The sequence below is a fragment of the Pogonomyrmex barbatus genome, unplaced genomic scaffold (genome assembly GCF_055798465.1).
Source record: "Pogonomyrmex barbatus isolate J1 unplaced genomic scaffold, ASM5579846v1 scaffold15, whole genome shotgun sequence".
Lineage (NCBI taxonomy): Eukaryota > Metazoa > Arthropoda > Insecta > Hymenoptera > Formicidae > Pogonomyrmex > Pogonomyrmex barbatus.
The window spans coordinates 481,803-506,434 of NW_028297111.1; the positions used below are offsets into that span (position 1 = coordinate 481,803).

A 24,632-nucleotide genomic window follows, 5' to 3' on the forward strand; every position below is an offset into this window, starting at 1 on the left:
TTTTGTAATTGAAAATTAAAAAAAAATTTTTTTCAATTTCCGACCTATTTCCAAGAAAAAACAGCGATACGTATATGTCTGTATATATTCAGTTCTTGTGTAAACATATCAAATAAATAAAAGATTATTTATCTTTAGATCTTTTAATCTGTGGTATCTTTGGTATAAATATAAAATATCTTATTTAAACAAAATTTTAATTTAAGACCAAGATCAATATTGAAAATCGAAAAATTATGAAAAACGTTATCTCCGCCTTTTCCGTAATTGATGACATTAACTGAAGAAGAATTTCACTCAAAACGCATATTTTAATTCAAGATGTAATTAGACCAAGATGTTGAAAATTGAAATATTGCAAAAGATAATTAATCATAGCGTAATCTGGAGAGATAAGATTGATTAAAGAAATTTATTCATTGGATATGGATTTCAGGTAAGGACACCCTGTATATGTGCCAGGTGCACACGAAGTCCCGATTGTGATGCCCCGTTGAGGGGGCACGAATGCATTGCCGACGCGTTACTGACCTATCCTCACCGAGTGCCGCGCAAGTAGGGTTCATTTGCGGTGGCCACGTGCAGTGTCGTGGATCTTGTTATGAGAGTAGCTTAAGTATGACGAATGCCTAATTAATAACTATACTGATTGTTAAGCCAACTTACCGATATAACGATGAAATAAAAATTACTCTATATTTAATGCAGAGTTCAGCTATTATTATAAAAATATAATATTGTTAATCTTGTGTGTGTGTAAAAATAGATTATTTATTCATAGAAAAGTTATTTTTATCATATTAGAAAATTAGCTCCTTCAAAATAATTATAGTATATAAATTACATGGCACATGGTTTTTCGTAAAATATATTCAGTAAGAATATTCTAAAATGTTGTGACGTGAAACATTCAATACGGTAATCCAACGTGTCAATTGGCGTGCGTGAATTTCCACTTTGTACATTTGTTAATGGAAAGTCCATTGTAGCGTGGTATTTTTTCAGTATGACGTATGGGCTACTTGTTGCGCATTTATCTGCGATATCCTATTAGCTTAATGATTTCTCGATTAATTGTTCAATCGGTAGCGGATTCTTCTACTTCGTAGAAAATGTTTACCGCTCAGAAGATCGTAATTTACTATTTCCGCTTAATCTGAGATAATTCAGGAGTTCGGCCAATTAATTACGAACGATATATACACTCTAAATGCAGAATCAGCATGCAATCGGATACCGGCACGAGCAATACCGCGCGCGCCAATATCAGGAAAATGCATTATCTTACTCGATGTATGTACTCGATTCGCATTCGTTGCCGAGGACAAGGGAAGGTATACCCGCGTATTTGATGTGGGCGCTTTATTGCGAGAAACGATAAACGTCCATCGCGATTCGGAACTGATATGTTGGGTGCGCTATTATGGAGTAACCGCATCATTGCGCGCGTCAAACTTGCACACGCCGATAGCCAACGGAGAGAAAACGGCTTAATGGAAGAAACAAAGCGCGGTTCGCCGTTATAGGAAGTTATTATACTTCCTCTTCTTCGCTCTCCCATCCTTTCACTCTCTCCTTCTCATGCATTCTCCTCTCCCTCCATATATATATATATATATATATATATATTTAGCATGGCCAACTGGCGCAATCCAGACCGTTGGCGACACACTCGATTTGGCATCCAGCCACTATTCCCACGCGCCTTGCGCGATGACGTCGCAAGGCTGCGTTATCTAACGCAATGCCGTCCGTGCCGCGTGCCTACCTTTTGTTCCTGTTTCATCGCGCTTCACGTTACGTTCAACATTGTTCGCTGAACGACCCGAGGCATCATACGTCAACGGAGAGTGGTAGTAGCGTGGTACTTCAGCAGTTCGTAACTGTCGATCGCAACGACAGATCCGAACTGCATCGCGGTGTTTTCTTGCGATATTAGACTTGACTAACGGATTTACACAGTGCATTGTGTAAAACCGATGGGAAGTAATCAATTCAATCAATATTAGTAAAATAATCAACGCTTGATAAAAAATTAACCCATTCGCAGTGTGATGAAAATGAGATTTTCGTGCTACCCGTGCTAAACTGTGTAACAGAGAAGAAATTTCTTAGATTTCGATTTTAATATCAAGGTTTTCGAGATCGCCGAATCCTACATTAGAATTTCAAAATTCAAAGTAACGAATTTAATATGGCAGATCGAAATTTGGAAAAATAATTGGATTTTTATAAAAATGATTATCCTAAGGTTTTCAAAATTGTTGAATATGATTAGAATTTCAAAATTCAAAATTCACTGAAAAAGAGTCGAAATTGAAAAAGAGTCGAAATTGACATTTTAGGGATTCCAAGTTTGCTAAATCAAAATATTATGCCAGAATATCAAAAGTTAAATCAGCTCAAATAAACAGATAAAATTTTTTCAAACCATCATTCAGCAAAGTTTGATCTATCATTTAGACTAACAAAATTCTGGTATATTTTGTTGCAGCAACTTCAACAGATCTGGAGTATTCACTTTATAACAATCCAACTATTTTTTCAAACTTTTATCCGCCATTGGATTCACCATTTTGAATTTAGAAAATCAAATATCACATTTGGATTCAACACTCTCAAAAAGTATCAAGTTTCATAAAAATCACAAAAAGTTAAGTCAGTTTTTTTTTTTTTTAGATGTACATATATTGCTATATATATTGTGGAGGGTTAAAGGCAACACGGATTGACACGATATTACATTCTTTTAAGAACAACAAGTATCTTTCCTCGGTATATTTCTCTCAGAGCGACAGACATACTGTTGTCTCGACTGCATTAATCTTTCAGGGTAAAACAAAGGAGAATATTTGTAAAACAAAAGGGACAATGATAGAGCAAAAGAAAGGAGAAGAACTTGCGATTTCGAGAAATTCGGGTAATGGGTAAGCGTGCGCGCGAATTTTTCCACAAGAGGACAGCGATGGAGAATCGCGCGCTTCCGCGGGAAAGCGGTTGCTGATCGTGTAGTTTGGCAACAACGCGCTCCGCGATCTCGCCCCTGCGCCCAGGCAACGTTGCAACGTTGCCCGTTTGTCGCACTAATGCACGGTGCACGCGTGGATCGTTGCGTGCGCGTGTACGCGAACGTGTCGTCGCGCCGTCACAGGATTCCGCGGAGTGGTGGGAAAGGAAGGAGAACGACGAAGGGTGGAGGGAAGGGGGGGGGGAGGGGAACGGGAGACACCGAAGGGTGGGAGGAAGGTCGGAGGTGGGAGGAGAAAAGGGGAAAACGTCTGCGAACGCATGTAGCGGAATGAGTGAGACTAGATCCTTATGCACGACGACCGCTCGCAGCTCGCAGGGATGAAAGGACGATCTCTCCCTTCCCTTCCCTCCCTCGTCTAGCTCGCTAGTTGCGAATCAGGTGCTCTCGTGCCGCCGTCAAGGCTACCCGGCTGCCGGCCGAGAAACTCCTCGCGGCGTTTTCGATCCGGGAAACTTGCCGAGCGCACGTGCTCTCAGTCCAATCAGTTGTCGCCTCTGGTTTTTCCTTGGCGCGGCGCGCGATTTTTTTTCCAGCAACGATCGACGATCTACTCGACGGCTGTTTTACGGGCATTATTAGCGATTGGTGATTTGATACCAATCAATGTAGCAATAGCTTCCGGCGTTTGCAAATTAAAACTGCACTCCCTCGCCAATACTAAATAGGAAAATGAGGTTCATTTATTTCAATCATATGTAGGTATTATATTGGCTTATTTAATCAATTAACATGCCAAAGTTTGAAAGTAATATTTAATATGAAGATTCAGGAAAGATTTTATCATTCATTTCGTTTAAAATGTGTGTTCTAATCGGATGTTATTCTTAGAACAATATCTAATTATTCTTTGAGGAAATGTGAAGGAAGATGATAATATTTTTTGTGATTTTTCATTTCTTTTAACAAGTTATCAATTTGTGTAAATAATCTTAAACTCACCCATTAGGAGATAAATATCTCCTTATCGCATATTTCAACGATTGTCGTTTAAAGAAACGATAGAAAACGTTAATTGATGAGATATTTATTCAAATGTAACACTGATCACACAAATATTTAATTAGTATGCTATAAGGAATTTAGAAATATAGTGTTTGAGACTTCTTTATTACTGGGTGTTAAAAACTATTTTATTAAAACATCATTAAAGAGATAAAAATATTCAAATATGTTTCTCGATAATGTATGCAAAAATAAGTAAGAATCGCTTTCAAATCTGTTCTTTACTTAAATTCTTCATTTTTTTATTTTCAAACGCGACGCTCATCAAATTAGATGTATATTTTGTTACATTTCTACTTTGAGATGATTAGGATTAATGGTAAAAGAATTTGTTCACTTACCACACAACAGTTCTTTTTAACTGAAAGTTCCTCCTTGAAACTCGTCGAAACACTTTCGCGAATTGCGAAAGACTCGAATAGAGGCCGGAGAATGCGATTTGGGTCATGACCTACATTATGTACTCCTTCTCTATCTATCTTGCCTCCACTCTATCTCTCTTTATCTTTATCTCGATCTATCTGTCTTCGTTTAACTCTTCATTTATAACGTCTGTTCACGTTAATCCGACGTCATATGTCATAGCGATGGCGCACAAGTATCTTACGTACGTGCCGTACTTAACGACCGTCACACATACCGGAATGTAAATGATCATTAATTCGATTTACGACGTTTATCTTTAGTTGTTATCAACTTGTAGTCGAATAAGTACCCTCTTGTAATATCTTGGCATGATACGAAAATTCACGGAGCGATATGACCCCTAGAAACTTGAAAACCGTGCCATTATAGCGCTTGAATTATTGGTTTATATATATATATATATATATATATATATATATATATATATATATATATATATAGGTATAAACGATTATTCTGAAATGCGAGACACGACTTATTTTCTTACGTTTTAAAGAATAACATGTTACATCTTTTTTATCTTATTTTTAATTTTAATTTCATTTAACAAAGATCATTATGCAATTAAATTTTTGGCATCAAATATATATAAAACTAATTTCTTTACAATACAATAATGTAATCCCTAAATACAGGAAAGAACATCTTATTTTTTTAATATTTGAAATTATTTTTCCCTTCAAGTAAACTTTTATAATTCGCGTAACACTTATTGTGCAAAATAACGATTGTACGTGTATCGTTCCATGCATTGTTTTGTCTATCCAATTGAGAGAAATATAGTGCTTAAGACTTCTTTATTACTAGATGTAATTAAAAATTATTTTATTATTTAAAATATCATTAAACGGATAAAAATATTCAAGTGCGTTTCTTCGTGATATATGCAAAGACAAATAAAAATTTTAAATTGTTTTTAATGGATTTGTAACAGAGATATGTAACAACGTCGAATGTACGTTACATCACACATTAAGAAGTGCGTTCCGTCGAACTTTTTTTGGAGATGATTTTATTGCAAGAGGAGCATCGCAAAATATCGAGTATCGCTGATATGTCGCAAATTACGTTTCTCTACGGCAGTCAACGGACGTTTGTCATCTTCACGGAGAATCAATTTCAGAGCGGAAAAATAAGTTTACCGTGCGAGGAGTACCCGAGAAAAAGCGGACATTATCGTGTCGCTCTTGCGTGAGCGAGAGATGCCACGAACCAGCGCGACGGCTGGTATTTTATTCCGTTCTCTTACACATCGCCGTCTCTACGACTATCGTATATCGTCTTGGAAACGGCGCCGTGAAAATCTCGAAATTGCTCACTTCCCTTCCCGCCCCATCTCTCCGGCGCGCGCGAGACGGTCGCTTTAAAATTATAAACCGTCATAAGTAAAGTTTCCGCTATCACGCTTCGATGGATGTTGACATTGCGTTACATCGTGGAGCAAAAATGTTGCGATACAACGATGGCCATCCATTTCGAGTTGTGAGTTCTGCGGTGAGTTCAACAGGGTTCCCTTCCTTTCCTCTGACTTTTTTAAGGTATAATTAGCACGTAATTCTTCGTGTCTTTCTTCAAAGATTGTTAGAGTCGCTGATTATAAATCTGCGGCAAAATTTCCAAAATTTAAAATGGCGTATCTGACATGGTGGATCCAAATAATTATAATTACTAATCTCAAAAATCTATATATATATATATACCAACTTACATGTGAATACAACAAAATTTAACATTTTTTTTGGAATTAAATACTAATTTTTTTTCATATAGTCTTTACGTTGACTTTCAAAAGTTGAGCCCAAAAAAAGCTTGTTATTGTCTTAATTTTTGTCGAAGACTGTGTATTTTTCACTTTCATGAATATTTGACGAGGAATGCAGATCAAAGGAAATTCACAAGAGTGTTGATTTTTTTATGAAGAGTTCTATCCTTCATCTTTAAAATGAGCCCTATGAAACAAGTCGCTATTTTTATTTTTGTGGAAGAATGAATTTTTGAAGGACCGGGACATATATATCCCACCTGACGCGAAGAGATTAACTCGACAGTTGATGACATCGTGAGATTGCACACTTTATCGAATCTGATCAGTCATTTTCGATAATGATATTACATCGTGATACAAATATGATAGAATTGATGGTTCACGATTGATTGATCAAAGGACAAGATTAAGGACAACACAAATCTAATCTTTCTTCGTTCTAATTAAAGCAGCGAGATACTTGTGCACGCTAAATATTTAAATGGAAAACTTAAAAGATGAAATAAGTGGATGGTTGCATCAGCGAACACTAATTATCTAAATCAGGGATGACCAATTTTTTTTTGTCTGACGTGCCATTACGAATGTTCGAAATCTTTAGCGCGACAGACTTTTGCTGCGGAATTAAGTAAAAAAAGCCGTAAAAAAAAGAAACCGTAATTTTACTTATACTATCTTCTCTTGCAGTGAAAGCGAAAAAACACTTCTTTTTTTTTTATCATTTCTGATTTTTTAAAATTTTTTTTTAACAGCGTGTGTCACTTCTTCAAGCCACTAAGAAAACAGAATTCTTGCAGACTTTATTCTTTCATATTCTAACACACAAAATTATAAAGACTATAAGAAGATTGACGTACGTTTAATTTTTTAGAGAAAGTAAAAAAGAAAAAAAGAAAAGGAAAAAAAGAAATAAAAGGAAAATAAAAAAACTTGCGTTCACGTGCCACTAGTGTGGCACGTATGCTGCGGGGGGATTGGGGCTATCCTGACAGATCTAGATTCTCTTGATACTTCGAGATGAGGTACCTAAAGCCCTCATTTCTTTTTTTATTTTCTCTTTGTTCTTATTCTTTCCTTTGTTTATTTATTTATTTTTTTTCTAAAAGATTAAACGTACGTCGGCTCTCTTATAGCTTTTATGATCTCATGTGTTGTAGCATGCAAGAGCAAAGTCTGCGAGAATTCTGTTTTCTTTGTGAGATCACGCGATGAATAGATTATCGAAATTATTCGCTTTCGTACGACGTGATCGTTTTGGCATCCCGCTACTCTCTTGTTACAGCAAAGTTTCGATGTAGCGTATGCAGATTTGACGGTAATAGGTAAATACTGATAACTTAAGAATACATCAGAAACTTTCTCGCGACGGAGAGCGGCCAAGCGTCAGTGGTAAAGAGGAAGGAGGAGGAGGAGGAGAAGGAGGAGGAAGAGGGCGGGGGAGGAAGAAGGAAGATTCGCAACGCAAGCGGGGATAGAGCGCGGGAGGTCGAGCGCAACATTGTGTACAGGGCTGAGTGGGCTGAGAGGGGAGGAAGCGGCGCAGAGGGGCCGATGGTAAAAAGATGGCAGGGTGGGGGGAGAATGTGCTATCGGCCGCAATCAGCAGCTCGGCGGCGCTCAGTTTGTGTCGGATCTCCGTCGCGGTCGTTTCGGTAATACGATTTTAGTCGCGCTGCGCTCCGTTTTCATTCTCTCTTTTTCTCTCTCTCTCTCTCTCTCCACCTTTCTCCATTTCTCCCCCCGGTCCCTCCCCCTTTCTCCTCCCGTCGTAGTCCGTTCGCCATTCGCTCACCTCCCCATCCCTCCCCTCTCCCCGTCAACGACACCGAGTTCCGCCCAGCGGGAAGCAACCGCGAATTTCTTCGAACGAGGCGCGTCCTCGATTTTCGTCGGCGTCTCGTTTCTATGTGTGCACAGTGTACAGTTCAAGGATCAAAAGGCGCTAGCGAAATCACAGAAGAATCTCAAACGTGCGTGTCTTCCTTTCCTCGCATCGTCGTTTATGCGTGTGATGCATCGTCGTTTCATCGTCGCGCGAAAGGACGAAATCACGAGAACGCAAGAGGGGAGGGCAAAACGGCTTGTTTTTTTTTTTTTTCACGACGTTGCCTCTGTCCAGACGCGATAAATATATTCGATCTAATAATACTTTCGAGACGGTTACTTTCTTCAAAAAAATTAATACATTTCTCTGGATATTATCTGTGTGTCATTATATATTGTTAAATGTCAACGTTTTTCGAGCATTGCAGTTTACTTTACACCCTTTCAAGGCGAGGAAGAACTTTGAATATACATCTGTTCTTTGTTTTTATTTTTTTTATAGCTAAATTAATGTACACTCGTCGTACACTTAAAATGAGGTAGATATATATTTGAAGTTTGACAAAAGTGAGATAGAAAGTTTTAATGCAGCCCAATGCGGGAATAGAAAACGGACCTATTGTCGCGATACGAAAATCCCGCGAATTAACTTTTTATGCCGGTTTATGCCTTTTTATGCCGCTTGACGCTCGTTTTCTGCGTCGAAATGGGTCATGTGATCACTTAAACTTTGCGTCAACTTTGATGACACGTGACCTATTTTGACGCGAAAATAAATTAGCAGTGTTAGCCGAGCGTTAGCAAAAAAGGCTTAATCACTCGCGAACGCAGGTGCTGGTCGTCGACGAATTCGCGATTCGCGCTAAAACAAATCCGTCACACATTCGAGAGATTTTTCTCCGAGAGATTGAGATTAGCGGTTTATCGTGACTCGGCTTGTTCGAAAACGAGCAAAATTTCGGCTCACACTTCCGTTGATACTCGCATCTTGGCATCTTTTCCTCGCGCGTCGTCCGAGACGTCTTTACGTCGAGTGTTATCTCGATGAATCACCGACGGACTTGAATTTCCCTAGGGTGCGATGCGCCTGTCAACACGCGAGTTATTCGAATCAACTGATTCACCATGACGAGATTAAGGATTATCCCGACCGCGTTTTCCCAAAGAGGCTACCTGGATGTTACATTCCACCGCGTTTGAATCATCGATCTCCGGCAAGGTCACTCGCGTCGTCTCGAACCGAAAGCTTGATTAAATCCAAATTTATCGCATTCCATTCTCGAGATACGCGTGACGTTTCTTGAATAAACGACAATCTCTTAGTGACGAACAATAGTTAACATTAATTTCATTCGCTTTGAACAGCGGCGGGGCGGCGCGTGACTCAATCCCTAAAGCGACCGACTCGTAATCGATAACAAGATTCAAATCTAGCCCTCGCCCTGCGATTTTATCTCGCAATTTTTGAGAGTTTCACGTAGAAGCTTAGCATTCAGTGTTTAATTGCACCAAGATTAAAAGGAGAAAAAGAATTACATCCTGTGATATTAGAACTTGTCATGTAACCTGAAAAAGATTGACGGCACGGTAAAGGTCTTCAACCGGTGGTATTTGGCAAAATAAAAAACAAAAAAAAAAAGACAGAACAGAAGTGGATTCTCGCGTCAACTATCGCGACGACGAGCAATAAAGATCGCGGATCGAGTCCCGTGGGCCGCCGACGAATCGCGGAGGAAACATGAACTGTTTTTTCGGCGACGAATGAATCGAGAACGGGATTCGGACGACGCACACTTGTTTTACGTAATGAAAGCGCGTTCGCGTCAGGGCAGAGCCGAGCGCATTCGTCTGTCCGTTCGCTCGCTCGCTCGCTCGCTACTCGCGCGCGTGCGCCGCGTGTAATCTATCCGTCGTCGAGTCCCTCGTCGCTTCTCCGCGCGCTCTCGGTCGGTGGGGGGGGGGGGCGTCGGTTGGCGGAAGGGAGGCGTGGTAGAGGGGGAACTCTTCGATCATCGGCATTACTGGACTCCCTCGTGCGTTCTCGTGTTTCCTCGGAACGGCGAGCGGTGGCGATCGGCTGGCTTCGTGCGCCGTCGTCAGTCTCGCAGCAGCTCGCGCGCGTTACGGGTCTACGTTGCGCCTCCGACCTCGGCCTTCTCTGGCGGAAACTTAACGGAATATCACGGTAGCGCGCGGAACGCGGACGGGGGGATTTTCACTCTCGTCCACCTATCTAATCTGTCGCGATCTGCCTGTGTCTTTCCAGCGTGTGAGGTGAGGAGTTCGCGTCGTCGCCGCGCGACCACTGTTGTTTTTCTCTCGTCGTCGTCATCGTCGTCGTCGTCGTCGTCGTCGTATGGTGGTCGACGTACGTCGCGTTGAAGCACTTCTTCTCCGTCATCCTCGTCGTCATCGTCATCGTTGATAAGTGTGCGCGCTCCTTGGATACGCGTGCTCGCATGGACAAGGCAACGGCGACGCGGCACTGCCCAATGATGGCCGTGCCGGGCATTACCGTTGACGTAGTGATGTATTATTAGTGGTGCGGGAAAGTGCTTGTGTGCTCGCTCGCTCGCGCTCTCTTCTTCTCTCGTTCTGTCTTTCTCTCTCCGTCTCACCGCTCACTTCAGCCGTATCACCGATAATAGCGCGGAGTGTGCTCCTCCTCATCATCGTCGTCGTCGTCATCGTCGTCGTCGTCATCGTCATCGTCGTTGTCGTCGTCGTCGTCGTCGTCGTCGTCGTCGTCGTCATCGTCATCGTCGTCGTCGGAAATCAGTGATCGCGGCAAAGGGAAGGCACGATACGTACGCGTTTCACACGTATTTCGCCCGCCCGCCCGTCCGCCTACAAGTTCGCGCAGTGAGAGTTCGTATTCAGTGCACGACAGAGAATCGTTTTGTGTCTGTGGATTATCATATTTTTGGATATACTCGTATTGTCGTATTGGATATATTGCGACCCCCTCCCCCCTGGCGCGGCCCACGTCCAGCCTGTCCCGTCGGCCAGGCCACGGCCCGAGATCCTGATTCTGCCCGGTGAGTTCCGCCTATCTACATTGTCCATCGTATTGTGCGCGTTCATCCTCCTTCTCTCCCTTTCGGCCGTCGGGATCGATGCGCGATCCCGAAACGCGTGACGGCACGTCGCGCGCCGTCGCGCTTATCGCTCTCGATCGGCTGCCATCTTGTTGTTTCTAGCCGTCGCGTACGCGCCGCTTCGCGCGCGAGCGTGTTCGCGCCCGCGGAATCGCTTAAATGTCCCGAGGTCACGCGGCGAAAATTCGCTCCACGATAATAAAAATCCGCTCCGAATGTCGTTATCTCTTTTCTTTTCCCCTCGACTTCTCTTTCGTCGTGCGAATCGAACGATTTCGTCACGGGAGGAAATCTATTGATAATCGCTCCGATAAGACGTTTCGGAGTAGTGAACGCGATTAAATGTTTGAATGTAATGCCTTTTGCTTGGTTTACGATAATTCCAGAACGGGCCGGACACGAGACGTTCCGTTTTTTTTTTTTTTTTTCCTCAATTCATTTTCGCTCTTCGCGAGCGAGATGAAAGCTCGGCGGAAACATAGCCGTGTAAATACTTGGTCGCGAAAGTGCCGAGCCCCAGGATACGAGCGGAGCATCGCGCAGCTCTTTTAACGACGTTTTACGCGGAATTACATCTTGTTAACGCGACGATTCCGCGATCAAACTGCGCGCAATTTCGCGGTTTCGTTATCATCATCCCGTCGGTAATATTATTTAATTAACAAATTGAGCTCGATATATGCAAACGCAGAGAAGGAGGAGAACAATGGCTAAAAAATGTTACTGCACAGGAAAAAAATTAGTCCTATTGTTAGACCAAGACAAATATTCTTATATGTAAGCAAGAATATTATAATGTTCAAAATTTTAGTTTTAATTGAATTTGTATTGATGCGTTATTTTTATTCAACTCGAGATTAAAAATCTTCTATGAATATTTATTATAACATTTTTTGCCTATATATATATGAAAATATATAATTTGATTTTTTTCTGTGCGACAACTACAAATTGGCGCTCTAGTTTTTGATGTCATTTTTTTATGTAATTTAATTTTAGTACTATTTTACACAAAATGTTTTATATCTTTAGACACGGGTACAATAATTATTTTAAACTTTATTGACAATTACAAATAGACGCTAGTTTTCAATATCAAATCTTTTGTGTAATTTAATTTCATTAAAATTTTATCAAAATATTTTATATTTTTAGATACAAATACAAGAAGGAAAATAATAATCAAAATTATAAGTCAATTAAAAGATTAAAGAATTAACTATATTCATAAAAGTATTAAAAATGTTAATAAAATATATGTAGAAACGTCTCAGTTATATTTAATCTTTCTCAATGTTTTTATGCAAATAAAAATGTCGCTTTCTACGTGTCACTTAATAATGCCGCTTAATTAACAATGTTGGAAACTAGCGATGAGTTTGTAATCGTAATCTTTGTTTTTATCTGTGCGCGACAAGTTGACTTTTTTTTTTCGGCTATTAAAAGACATTCGCGTGAATCTTGCTCTCGACCATTGTGTGACATGTTTCGTTAAGATCACGGAGATGAATTATTTTTTAAAAAAAGCACACTAAATTGCAGTGCAATCTCTTGTCTTGTAAAACTGTCGGCAATTATGCGATACGCGAGATTACGAAAATATAGACGGCAATCGCACTCGCGTCGCGAGAAATATTTGCGTTTGCCCCTCCCCCCTTTTCCTCCCCTGAATTAAGTTTTATCTGAGAACGACAAAAGCGAAAGTTAACGATACGTTACGCGGAATTTTATTCCGTCCTTTTTTCGGCGAATTTGCGTAATGTGCGTATTTGGCACGACTGATTGATCGAGTATTGATGTCGCAAGTCAATCTTCTTAATCTCTTGTTGTGTCATGTCGAGCTGGACTCGGCACAATGTTTTGCCTTTCGTAAAGTCCGACTACACCCAATAGTCGAGTTGGTGTATGAGTGTGATCGATAAACTATATTTGTGGAACCTTCATTGAATTTCAAATGTCAACCATTTTCCAATTTACATTAGACTCGCCGATTAAATTAAAGATAAAATACTTGATTTTTTTTTTGTTCAATTAAACCGTAAAGGATTAATATCCCTAATGCGAATTGATGAGAATAGTTAATTTGCGATCGGAGTTCCTGAACATTATTATTATGCAATTTTTAGACAGTTATCACAAAAATTTATATGATAAATTTACTAATACAGCTTTTTAATTTTTCAAAAAGCGTATAGAGATTTCTAGGTGCGGGAAGTTTTCTATTATGTAACAATTCGTTATTTTCCATGTAAAAACCATGCAAATGTATCTATATATATATATATATATATATATATATATATATATAAACGTGTTCGAAGGATTTATCAGGGCCAGTCATTAATTACAGCTTTACATTATATTCTAGAATTAGAAGAATTGCAGGAAACGGTAAACAAGATTTCTCAAGTCTTCTTAATTGAGGAAGAAACTAGTGGCATCATGAATATAACGTTACAGTTCCGAAAAGAGGGGCACCGTAATCGTAATTTTCAAACGTGATCCGTGACTATCTCCGGCGGACTCTTCCCCCTGAATTATTCACGAGCCCGTGTCGTAAAAACCGGCAAATCGGCGACGGATGCAATCCGGCGAAGTCGAGAGCCGCGTATTTCACCACGCGAGAAAAACGGAGTAATCCGCGGAATCGTATTTCCACGAAAGCGCGCGCGCACACGTGTGTGTGTATGTCGTGGAAATGGGAATATTTCAGACGCGTCCGAGGAGAAAGCGATTCGAAGCCGGGGACGGCTCGCTCGATCACGGAGTTCGCGTTCTCCTCTCGTCGCCGACGATATTATTTCTGGCACGGCACCAACGCCGCCGATCGATCTCGAACGCGGACGATCGCGACTATCGGCGTCATCGTGTTACGCGCACGTGTATTACGCGTGTGCATGAACGCACGTGCGTGCATGCGTATATGCGCGTGCGTATGTGCGCGCGAATCGCGAGCGAGCGCGTATTCGCTGTTTTTTTTCGGCGGGGGAAGGCGAGTGCGAGACAAGTTTACCGAGACTCCGGAAATAATTATCGCTAAGCAGACCCGAGTTGTCGGGCAAATTGAATTGGCCGACTTCGAGTGCCGACACATGTAGACTCTCTTTCTCTCTCTTATTCTCTCTCTCTCTCTCTCTCTCTCTCTCTCTCTCTCTCTCTCTCGTTCTTGGCAACCAACGGCCGGTCTTGAATACATCCGAGAGACGATCTCGCCGTAAATTTTCTGCCCGCAGCTCGCTCCGATTCGCCAATGTTTGCAAACAAACTCGCGTGGTCCGCGTCGCATCGCGTTTCGCGATTTTATCACTCGTCCCAACGCCTCGCTTCCGATTTATCAAATTTCGGCTTATCCTCGCGAATCTCGTTCACAACGCATCTTTTCCCGAATTTTCGTGTGACAAGAAACGACACGTGGAGTCGCGAAATTAGACCTCGATATATATGCGTAGTCTAAATATGAAGTGTCAAAAGCCTTTTGACGAAATCTTTGAATCCGTTGGATTGAAAACCAAATTTTATGTGTTTCTTTAAATGCTTAACAACGTGTATAATTTTATTTCATGATATTTTTTTTACGTCACACACACACACACACACACACACACACACACACACAATGATTATTTATATATTATAAATAATATATATAGTATATCTTCTCTTTTATTGCAACACAAATGGTAATTGCAATTAAAATCATTAGCGTGTGTATATGTGTAAAACAATTGGTACGCAAAGGGATATATGAATAATAACGCTCATTAAATCACTGGTACCGTTTTAATAACAATCGCAAATGAGAGAAATACACCGCATAAGCGCATATAATGGAGTAAATAAGTCACATACGCATATATGCAATAACAAGATGAATATTTAATTAACGAAAAACAGTCTCTGAAAATGAAATAATAACGAATTGCGGTCGCGGGGGGGAGAGAAAAGGAGGGGGAGGGGGAGGAACGGACGACGTTGGTGGAACTTATTTCCGGTGATATACCTCGTCGTCATTTGGATATATTCCGCGACTGCGTAGCGTACTAACCCCAAGTGGCTCGATTAGTATCAAGTAATTTATGCAAAGCAGCTCGCTAAACGAAGCGAATAGCGAACTTTTCGACGGCAGAATTATTTCTCCCCTTTCAAAGAGCGTTTTATTGCACGGCGGGCCGTCCCGGCGCGTCGACGACATCTTCGGAACTTTGCCGAGTTGTTCGGCAAAACTTTTTCCCGGTCTGTCAGAATTATTATCTCGAGAATTATCTTTATCTTCTGAAAAACGCGCTTTCATCGCACGCACACTTCTTCGCTGCAGCTTATCGGGGTTATATTAGCCGATTTGATAAAAAATTGAGCGAATCAAAGGTTGCGAGCATGTATCTATTGTTACTGTATCACTTGCTACTTGCTGCGCCTGTTAATATTGATATTACACAATCGATTAAATATGCAGAGTATCATTTATGTATCATTTTTTCTATTACTCAAATAGCTTCAGCTCTCCTCCGTGTAAAAGGCCTAATCACACCAGCGATTGTCGTTTGGATTGCGATTTTGATTTATCGCGAGAGAATAAGTTACGGGATTGTTATTATTGTTTTCGGAATATCCTAACACTGGTTCCATCCTGGTTAGAACACCTTGAGGTTTCGTGTCCGCTTCACGTGAAAGCTGCATTCGCGCTCTCGTCCGGCGCACGTGCGCGATTTCTCTCTTGCTACTGCACGCACATTCTTTCACGATCCATCTGCGTGAACGCGTCCATTGGCTGATGTCCAGTTTTTTTTTTCGGCTGGTGTCTCACCGATATCACGATCGCGAATTCTCGCACAATCTAGAAGTTCTTTTTTATATGAGAGAGGGAGGGAGGGGGGGGCAAGAGAACTGAACTGCTAAAAATAAAAAGTCAGAGGATCTAAAATTAAACGACGCATTTTTATTATTTATTTATTTATTTAATTTTTTTTTTCTTAATAAATCGCATCGACAGAGAAAGATATAAGAAAGGGAAGAGGGGGAGTTTCTTGGCGCAATATACAATATCGTGCCGGCATAGTGACTTTTTCATCTCTCTATGTATGTTTCCAATAAATTTTATGATCCAACCTGTTCCTGACCGCGACTTTCTGGTCTTGCTCGCGGTGAGCACGCGGTGCCGGGCCGAAAATTTCTCCGGTTCGGTGTTTTTTTACGGTGCTCGCCGGTCCGTTAGGTGCGTTAAATGAGATACGCGGAGGATAAGCCGCGACCTAGATAGACAGCGTGTGACTTCGAGCGAGGGGAAAGTCGTCGGTCGTTTAACTCGCGATCGATCGTAAGGTAAGAACCCGATTATCAGCAGCTATTGTCCTAGGGATATGAAGCTAGGGATAATTCGCGATGCGCGAATATCGTGCGCGATTAAGAGATGAAGGGTTCATAAAAGCACACGCTGATAAAATGTAAACGGAATAACATGAATATAATATGGAACAATATGGTAAATGCATATTATATCATCTCTCTATGGATTAATGTGATTTTTCAAGTTGCATATATCGTATTAGGGTCAACGAGATTAGATAGATAATCTGCCGCTGTGACATTGATATAATATGGACGGCGCAATATTAATTCTATCATTGAAGAATATATTGTTCTGAAAATTTTATTGCACAAAATTACCGATAATCTTTATCGGTAATTTTGTGCAAAGATACTTTGTAATCAAGATTCAATTTTTATTTTTGTCTAATTGAAGTCTTGCAAATTTGTTAACAAGATCAATTTTGTTCTCTAATGATGTTGCACATCAAAATCTTTCCGGTGCCGGTGAAATGATTGAAACCTTTAACCTTCTTTTTCTTTTTTCTCCGTAGCCTTGAATAGTCGACATCTCGATGGTTATTGAATCGATTCGGTGTAAATGAATTCGCATTAATCTAAGGCCTAGATTTAATATAAGGCGCTTAATTTGACGATCAGCATTAAAAAAAATATTCATTTTTAATGTCAGATTATATTGCTGAAATTCATTTTAACATTTCTATATATAATAAACGATATAAATATTTTTGAAAACGTTCATATCGATTTCGAATTTATCTTTTCGAAAATATAAAACTGTTCAATTTTCAGCGTGATATTTTATGAATTTCAAAAGTATTTTGAAAAATCTAATCACGGATGAAATAAAAATATGTTAAAAGTTTAAATGTTAGGGGTAAAAGGGATAGCGTAATTTTGTGAAAACAGTTGATTCATAGGTTGATTGATAGGTTTCCGACTTTTACAAAGATAAAATTAAAATACTTACGTGGTGCGTCTGCTTCGAATTGTTATCTGATATTTTATAAGATATTTGTAAATTTGAAAAATCTATTGTGTATTGTATATTTTATCCATGATTGGACCTATAAGAAATTTAAAATAAGATATAAAAGAATGATATTATTTTAAAAAACCCTTGACGGATCTAAATTATGTATAAATTGAAATTTTTTTTTATTCTACTTTTTAATTTTTTTTTATTCTACTTAATTTCAAAAGAATACTATGTTTCAAGAATAGTAATTGCTGTGAGATTAAACAATGGAATGCATATAAATTCACAGAAAATATAATTAGGGGCGAGTAAGAAATTTCGCCCGAATTATTAAAAATAATATATACACTTATATAGTTGTACCTGTATTACTCGTCAATCAATATTTATTTATAAGACTTAAAATATTGAAATATCTTGAAAGCAAGAAGAATATACGTCTTATTATTATAAAAATAGAATTTATAACTATGTTGAATAAAAACACTGATTTGGATAATAAGTTTCGCAATAGAGTCAATGGCGTTGCTGTTAAAAGCTGGATTTACAACGCGATTCGTTTCGTTCCCAGTTTCTCGTTTCCGATTATTACGTGAGAAAGTCGGGCAAGAAAAGTCCTACTTGCTTTGCGGAGATCTCATAAGAGAGACGAAAGGAGGGAGGGAGAGAGAAAGAGAGAAGAGAGAAGCGGATTCACCTCTTAGTGAATGGATTCAGTTCAGAAATTGCCCCGTGTGTCGCGCACAAATCTCGAAATGTTTTTAACTCGTTAACGAATTAATCCTGAAAACTTGAAATAATTGACGCGTTATATCCAGATTACATACCACGTCAAAATAGCCCGATGCGATTGTGCTTGCACCAGGAAAGCATGTAGTTTTTTTTTGAAAAACACACAATATGCAAAATACATATGATCTGTTTTATCAATTTTTTTATTTTCTTTTCATTTTGGATCTGTTTAGAGATGAGTATTCTCGATACAATCTTTCACGAAAATTGTAATTCTTTCCGATACTCTGTCGCTCTATATCAAGATAAATTGTACAAACGTTTCCATTTAATTTAAGATCTATCCGTCTAAATTTTCAACTTCAAGTGCCTTTTTATGGTGTTTGATGTGTGTTTTTTTTTTTTTTTTTTTTTTTGGTTTTGATGTAAAACGCGCGATAATTTACGAGTTGACGGACAGATATACGTCGCGGTTCAATTTCACAGTCGCTCGAAAGCGATGGAAGTTCGGATTACCGTTGTTGTGATGGTTATATCGTATGAAACGCGATCCAACTTGTAGGCAGCAGAACCAGGCACGCTCCATTCGCTCCTAAAATACCGGCGGCTTTGTCACGGCAGCATTCTTCAAAGTATTCTTGCGGAGAGACCGAGAAATATTTTAGCGAAGTAGCGCGCGATTAATTCGATTTCGCAGATGTTGTCGCAGATGCAGCTCGCTTGGTTATATCCAGGCGAGAGGATCCGCCGTATTGGATTCACACCCGGTATATGACAGCGATATTGACGCCGTGCAATATTTTCAGACTTCGCCCGTGCGCAAAACTGGCGCTAGACGATAAATTCTCGGAAACGGAAACGGGTATCGATGTAATGCGTGACAACGTGTAACGATCGCGCGTTACAGGATAATAAAATCTGTCACGTAGGTTCGCTCGATCTTTCGTTACTCGTGGCTTTTATTTCATTTATTTCGGCACATCGATGGACTCCTCACTTTTTTTGGATGTACATGCAAAAGGAGATTATTTGGAGATTTGATTAAATGAGATGAGGAAAAGGGGGAAGGTCGTTTCCGCGAGATATTCCCGTGAGATATTTTTCGTAACAATCTCGTGTCATATTTGTGTGGATCGATGTTGGAAAGCAACGCAGATCGGGACGGCAATTCCAAATGATGTCAAGAAAATAGCGGAATAAGACGCGGAGATCTCGAGCGATTCTCGAGATGGAGATGGAGATGAGATGAAGAATGAGATTTATCATGCATGCGGATACGCGCACGTGCCACGTATATACGTGTATACGTATATACGCGAATTTAACGTATCTTGCGCTTCTCGGATCCATCCTGATATTTGACATTGAACAATGCTCTCGGTTAGAAGCCACTGTGATATAGTTCGCAGTCTCCTCCTCTTGCTGAAGGATGACGCTGGAGAATTTTTCTACAGAGCATTTTATCGCGAGCGAAGAATGAGATGGTTGAAAAGTGAAAAAAATATAGTTTGATTTATATACTATGCTATATATACAGGGTGATTCATTTTAATCCGTCCAGTCGAATATCTTGAAAATTGAGACCGGCAGACATAAATGTTTCAGACAAAAGTTGTATGATTTGAAGGAGACGGTTGACCTTGAATAGCCGTTTGAAGATCACACGAAGTGAATCTTCAATTTCTTAAATGGAAACTCCGATTGTTCATTACATACTCTTGTAACTTTACAAAATACTATAATGAAGTTGTTTTTTTATTAAATATTTTCCAAGTTATGAGGTTTGAATTTGATGTGCACTTTGACACAAAGTAAAATATCTCGTAAACTATTGATTTTTTGGCAACCAAGTATACATATATATATAGTATGACTACATTTTTAAATATATACATATTTTTATTTTATAATCGTGAGACTTATTACACATGCATTCCTAGCATTATTAGGTCATCTTTGTTTTGTGATACGATGAATCATTGTTTTTATACAGCATGAATAGAAACGTTCTCTTCAAAAAAATCGGATTGTGATAATTATGCTCGTATTATTAGATTTGTTGATTATTATTATTGAACGCATATCTTTAGTTTCTGCGACGTAGATTTCCTTCTATCCCGAGCGAGGTAGGATTATGAATGCTAATAGAATGCAATATCTCGGAACATTTTTTCATTATTGTAAATGCGAATTCTACGAGAGACGTAGTACTCTGTGACTTTTTTGCACTCGACAATGTCTTCGTGGTAACGCTAAGATTGGAAAGTAGGTAACGTCGTTTCAAGGCAAACCGTTTTTACGGACGCGCCAGTACGAGCGAGATGTATTCTTATCAGGCTTATGCTATCGTTATCGAAAGCTATGCCGCTACGCGGGTGATTAGAAATAGAAACAAGGCATTTGGGCAAGGTATTTCCGGCGCGTGTAATCCCACGTTTTGGACGACTGGTACCTGCCCACGTCGGCTTGAACGTCAACGGCAGGTTGGTGTCGAGGGGGGCGACGGGTAGGAGGGCCGTCGTAATAAAGGATCCGACGACCCCGAATAATCTCCTCCTCGTCGCGTCGAAAAAGGATCCCATATCGAGCAGGGATGTAACACGGCGTTTTTGCTAGTCGTCTTTGAGGTTTTGAAGAGAAAAATTTGAGAAAGCGACAAAAATGCCCGAAGAAAAGTCACTTTGCAATTCCAATTCCAGGACTTTTTCGTAATTATTACTCGGAGTTTATGAACGTTTAGAATTATTTAAATGCTTAATTTTACTTTTCGATAACCGAAGCCCCTAAAATATTCAAATGATAGATTTGATTTCGGTGCAATTATCTCGTACCTTTAAAAAGATATGAAATTTAAATGACAGGTCTCGCTGTCAGTTATAATATATACTGTGTGATGTTTGAAATATTTGAATAATATTATCTCGCACTCTGACATTGTAGTATATATATATATATATATATATGATTTGTACGAGATGCAAAGATTAAAAAAAAAAAGATGTTAAATATCGCAGGAAAGGTTATTGTGCTTTACGGTATATGACCGAAGCGGTATCATTGCTACGCGCGGTCGTGAATATGAATGCGCGACTATTCTTGGCCACGCATGGCGACGCCTTTGGCTTCGAGTTATTTCTAGTCGTTCGGTGACGCGAAACGCGCTCTCTTCCACGGCGGCGAGAGCGAGGCGGTTGCGTCGTGACCGCTTTACGAATTTTGTAACACGGATTCTCAAACGGACCTCACGCGAATGAATGTCACCTTCGACAAGTATCGACGGACAAGCTTTTGTGCCCACGATGAAAGTTTCATGCGATCTTTCTCCCGATCGACCCAGGCAATTTTTCCCAACGATCATTTACGGATCGTCGTGCCGTTATTTAATACATATTACTCCGAGACCGAAACAAAACAAAGAAACTTCCCTTTTACTTCGTGTGTCGAAATCAATCGGCAAGTGCCACTCGACCTGAGGGAGATCGAAAAAGAAGACGCGGAGATGGTATCGAATGGCGGGAAGACCAAAGAACCATGGGGATAAACAAGCATCGTTCTCAAAAGATCGATCGAGCCAGCTAAAATAAACGTCAGAAACGGGGAAAAATCGTGCGCGATAAAAATGAAATGAATTTATTTATTTATGAAAGGGAATATTCGGTACTTGTATGGAACATCCCTTTTTTGCGCGACAAAGTAATAATCCGGCGTCTCCGGACGGATGTTGCGCGCTGAGAAATTACGGCGCTACCTTAATGGGTAAAAGCGCGACCGAACGCGTCAAAAATTTCATTACTCATTCCGTTATCAGCATCACCCCGTTGTTTGTTCTATCTCCGATCTATATAAGCGCTTATAGCAAAATATCTACGGGGGAGATATCGCGGGGGAGCTAAATATACCGCCAAATAGAATTAAGCAACGCGGCGTGTCGTAATTTTATCTCGCTAATGATCTCTCGGCGAAATGACATATTTCGAATAAATATATGCGCGCTCGGAGCTAATATCTTCTCGGATGTGCATACACGTGTTTACACGTGTGTGTACGCGCACATACACACGTGCGCGCGTCACGCACGCGAATCAAAACACGTATGCGATCTCGCGCGATTCTCACTCGCGGGGCATCGCCGTATTTCGTGGCATCTCGCGCTCGTTGTCCTTGTTCGTCCATAGTTTGTTTTCCGGTTTAACGAGTAGTCCTTGCCACATGATCGCGTCCTTTAAGCGCCCCTCTCCCCCTCCCCGCCCCCACATATTTCTCTTCTCCCCGCGTCTTTCCTCTTCTCTCCCTTCACACCGCTTCTCGTTCTCTTTCTTCTGAGCTTCGTTTATCTGCATGCTTTCCCCATTCACATGGTTGTTTTACGGATGGTGCACTTCTGATGTTTTCCCCCGAGCTTCCTTTTCCTGGAGAAAAGCTTTTTAGCATTGTTCCGTGAGTAACTTGAAACATTGAAAAATTGCCGTGTACGGAATGTCTACGGAACATATTTTTTTCTCAGACGGATTATAAATTTATGCGTTCTTTTCGTAATTATATATTTATCCTCTCCAATTGAGGATAAAAGATCGGTGGCTTTGTTAGTGAAAAAAAAAACTGATTTGATTTCCGTCACCGTCAAAGTTAGATTTAGATGACCATGAACATGATATCCAATGATATCAAATTTTTTCACGTAAAATAAAATAACTCGTCAGAGTTATTGGATGAAAAAAATATTTTACAGGCGTATTTGAGTTAAGTACTCTTTCGCACATTTTATCTTTATAGGTGAAGTTTTAATTGCAATTCGGTGCATGTTTAAAAAAAAAAAAAAAATATGGAGATTTATCCGGGCATAATCCTTGCACATATGCAAGGATTTTCGGATAACCGGATTGAGATTCGTTATCTATGACCTAAATAATTGTATTCCGTTTTTTGGTAGCGTTTTTGCATTATTGGTATTCGGTCGTTCTCTCGTGTAATGTAATATATAATGGTAGCCGGCGCGCTTTAATTAGCGCCGTAACTTCGCCGTATTCATTTGCATTAATTCTTTTTTCCCCTCTCTCTGATTTCCCGTTTCAACCCACGATATCTTTTGTCGCCAGCCGGCGCTCGAACTTCACGAGGAATTATAACACGATGCGATAAAATTGCGTTGATTTTAATTAGTCCTTTTTTTTTTTTTTATTAACGAATAGACTTATTTGGATTAATCTTTTACGGATAATCTCGACCGCGAAAGATATACGTTCGACATAATTTTCCCAGCGAAAGAATAAGCATTAAAAGTAAAACTCGTTTTTTTTTTTTTTTTTTTTCTACATTTTATAGATCACGCGTAAAAGTTTGATCTCACGATTGTATTTCGTGAAATCTTACGGAAACAGTTTGAATTAGATTTTATTATGTTAATCTCCATTATACACGATATATTGTATAATTTTTATGCGCATATAGCATTTTAAGCGTGACAGACGCAATTAGAAATGCGGGAAAGTTGCCGATCTTACGAGTCTGCTGCTTGGCAACAGTACAGCCTTATCCTTCTCATTTCTCTTCTCTTTCCATCAAACGTTTCTACCTCTCTTTTTCTTTAGAACCGTTCCGTCGAATTTCGAATCTCACCGTACTTTCCTACTGTTCTTTATTCTTTGCCTTTCCTACTCTTTTGTGCGCCACAAAGGTGATCTGCTTCTTCTTTTATTCCGTTCCCTCGATTCTCTTTTTCGAAAAGCATGGTTTATTTCGGTTTTACCTACGATCATCTCGCCATTAAACTGCCACGCTGAAATGTCACATACTTACTTCGCTTTATAAAAGTCAAACAATTTTGTTGAAAAATCTGATGCTTATAAATTGCCAATATTCTTTTATATTTTTTCTTACCTGATTTATGTTCTCAAAAAAATGGAGATTATTATAATAATAACGCTAATAATAATAATAAAATAATAAATATTCCAAGTTATGATATAAAATGTTGTATGTTATTAATTACAAACTTTTATATTATCAATTTATTTGGGAAAAATTTGTTAATTTTTCTTGTAGTTGTTTTCTTGCCGTAAATTTTTCTTGTAGGAATTTTTGAAAAAATATTGGCAGAGGTTTGTTTCGAAATCTATTTTGTTCGAAATCTATTTTGTTTTGTTAATGATCGCGATTGTATGTAAATATAGAGTACATAATATGTATAGCTTCTTTTGTATGCTGCATAAGAGATTACTTTGCCGACACATTATTTCCTACTTCCTTAATCACGTTATCTTGACGCGTGTTCCGCATATTACTTTCGTGTATATGTCTCATTACACGAAAGAAGTAGTCTATTTAGAGAGATAGCGATGCGCTGGAAACTAGCTATTATCGTATAATTTAATAAAGATAACAATAGGATTTAAGTTTACTTTGGCTTTAATTTATCAAAAGAGATTATCGATAACTACTGATATAGTGATC

General features: G+C 39.5%; 1 protein-coding gene across 4 annotated transcripts in view; it reads left to right on the forward strand.

Annotated features, from left to right (window-relative positions):
- Positions 1-7,856: 7,856 nt before the first annotated feature.
- LOC105425275 (uncharacterized) overlaps positions 7,857-24,632 on the forward strand; it is a 198,616-nt gene continuing 181,840 nt past the window's right edge. For 2 of the 4 annotated variants that reach the window (XM_089073500.1, XM_089073504.1), the window contains exon 1: positions 10,065-11,086. The gene's annotated coding sequence lies outside the window, so the exon portion shown is untranslated. Of the gene's footprint in view, positions 8,195-10,064; positions 11,087-24,632 lie in introns of those variants that run through there. The other 2 variants (XM_089073501.1, XM_089073503.1) reach the window with 2 other exon arrangements.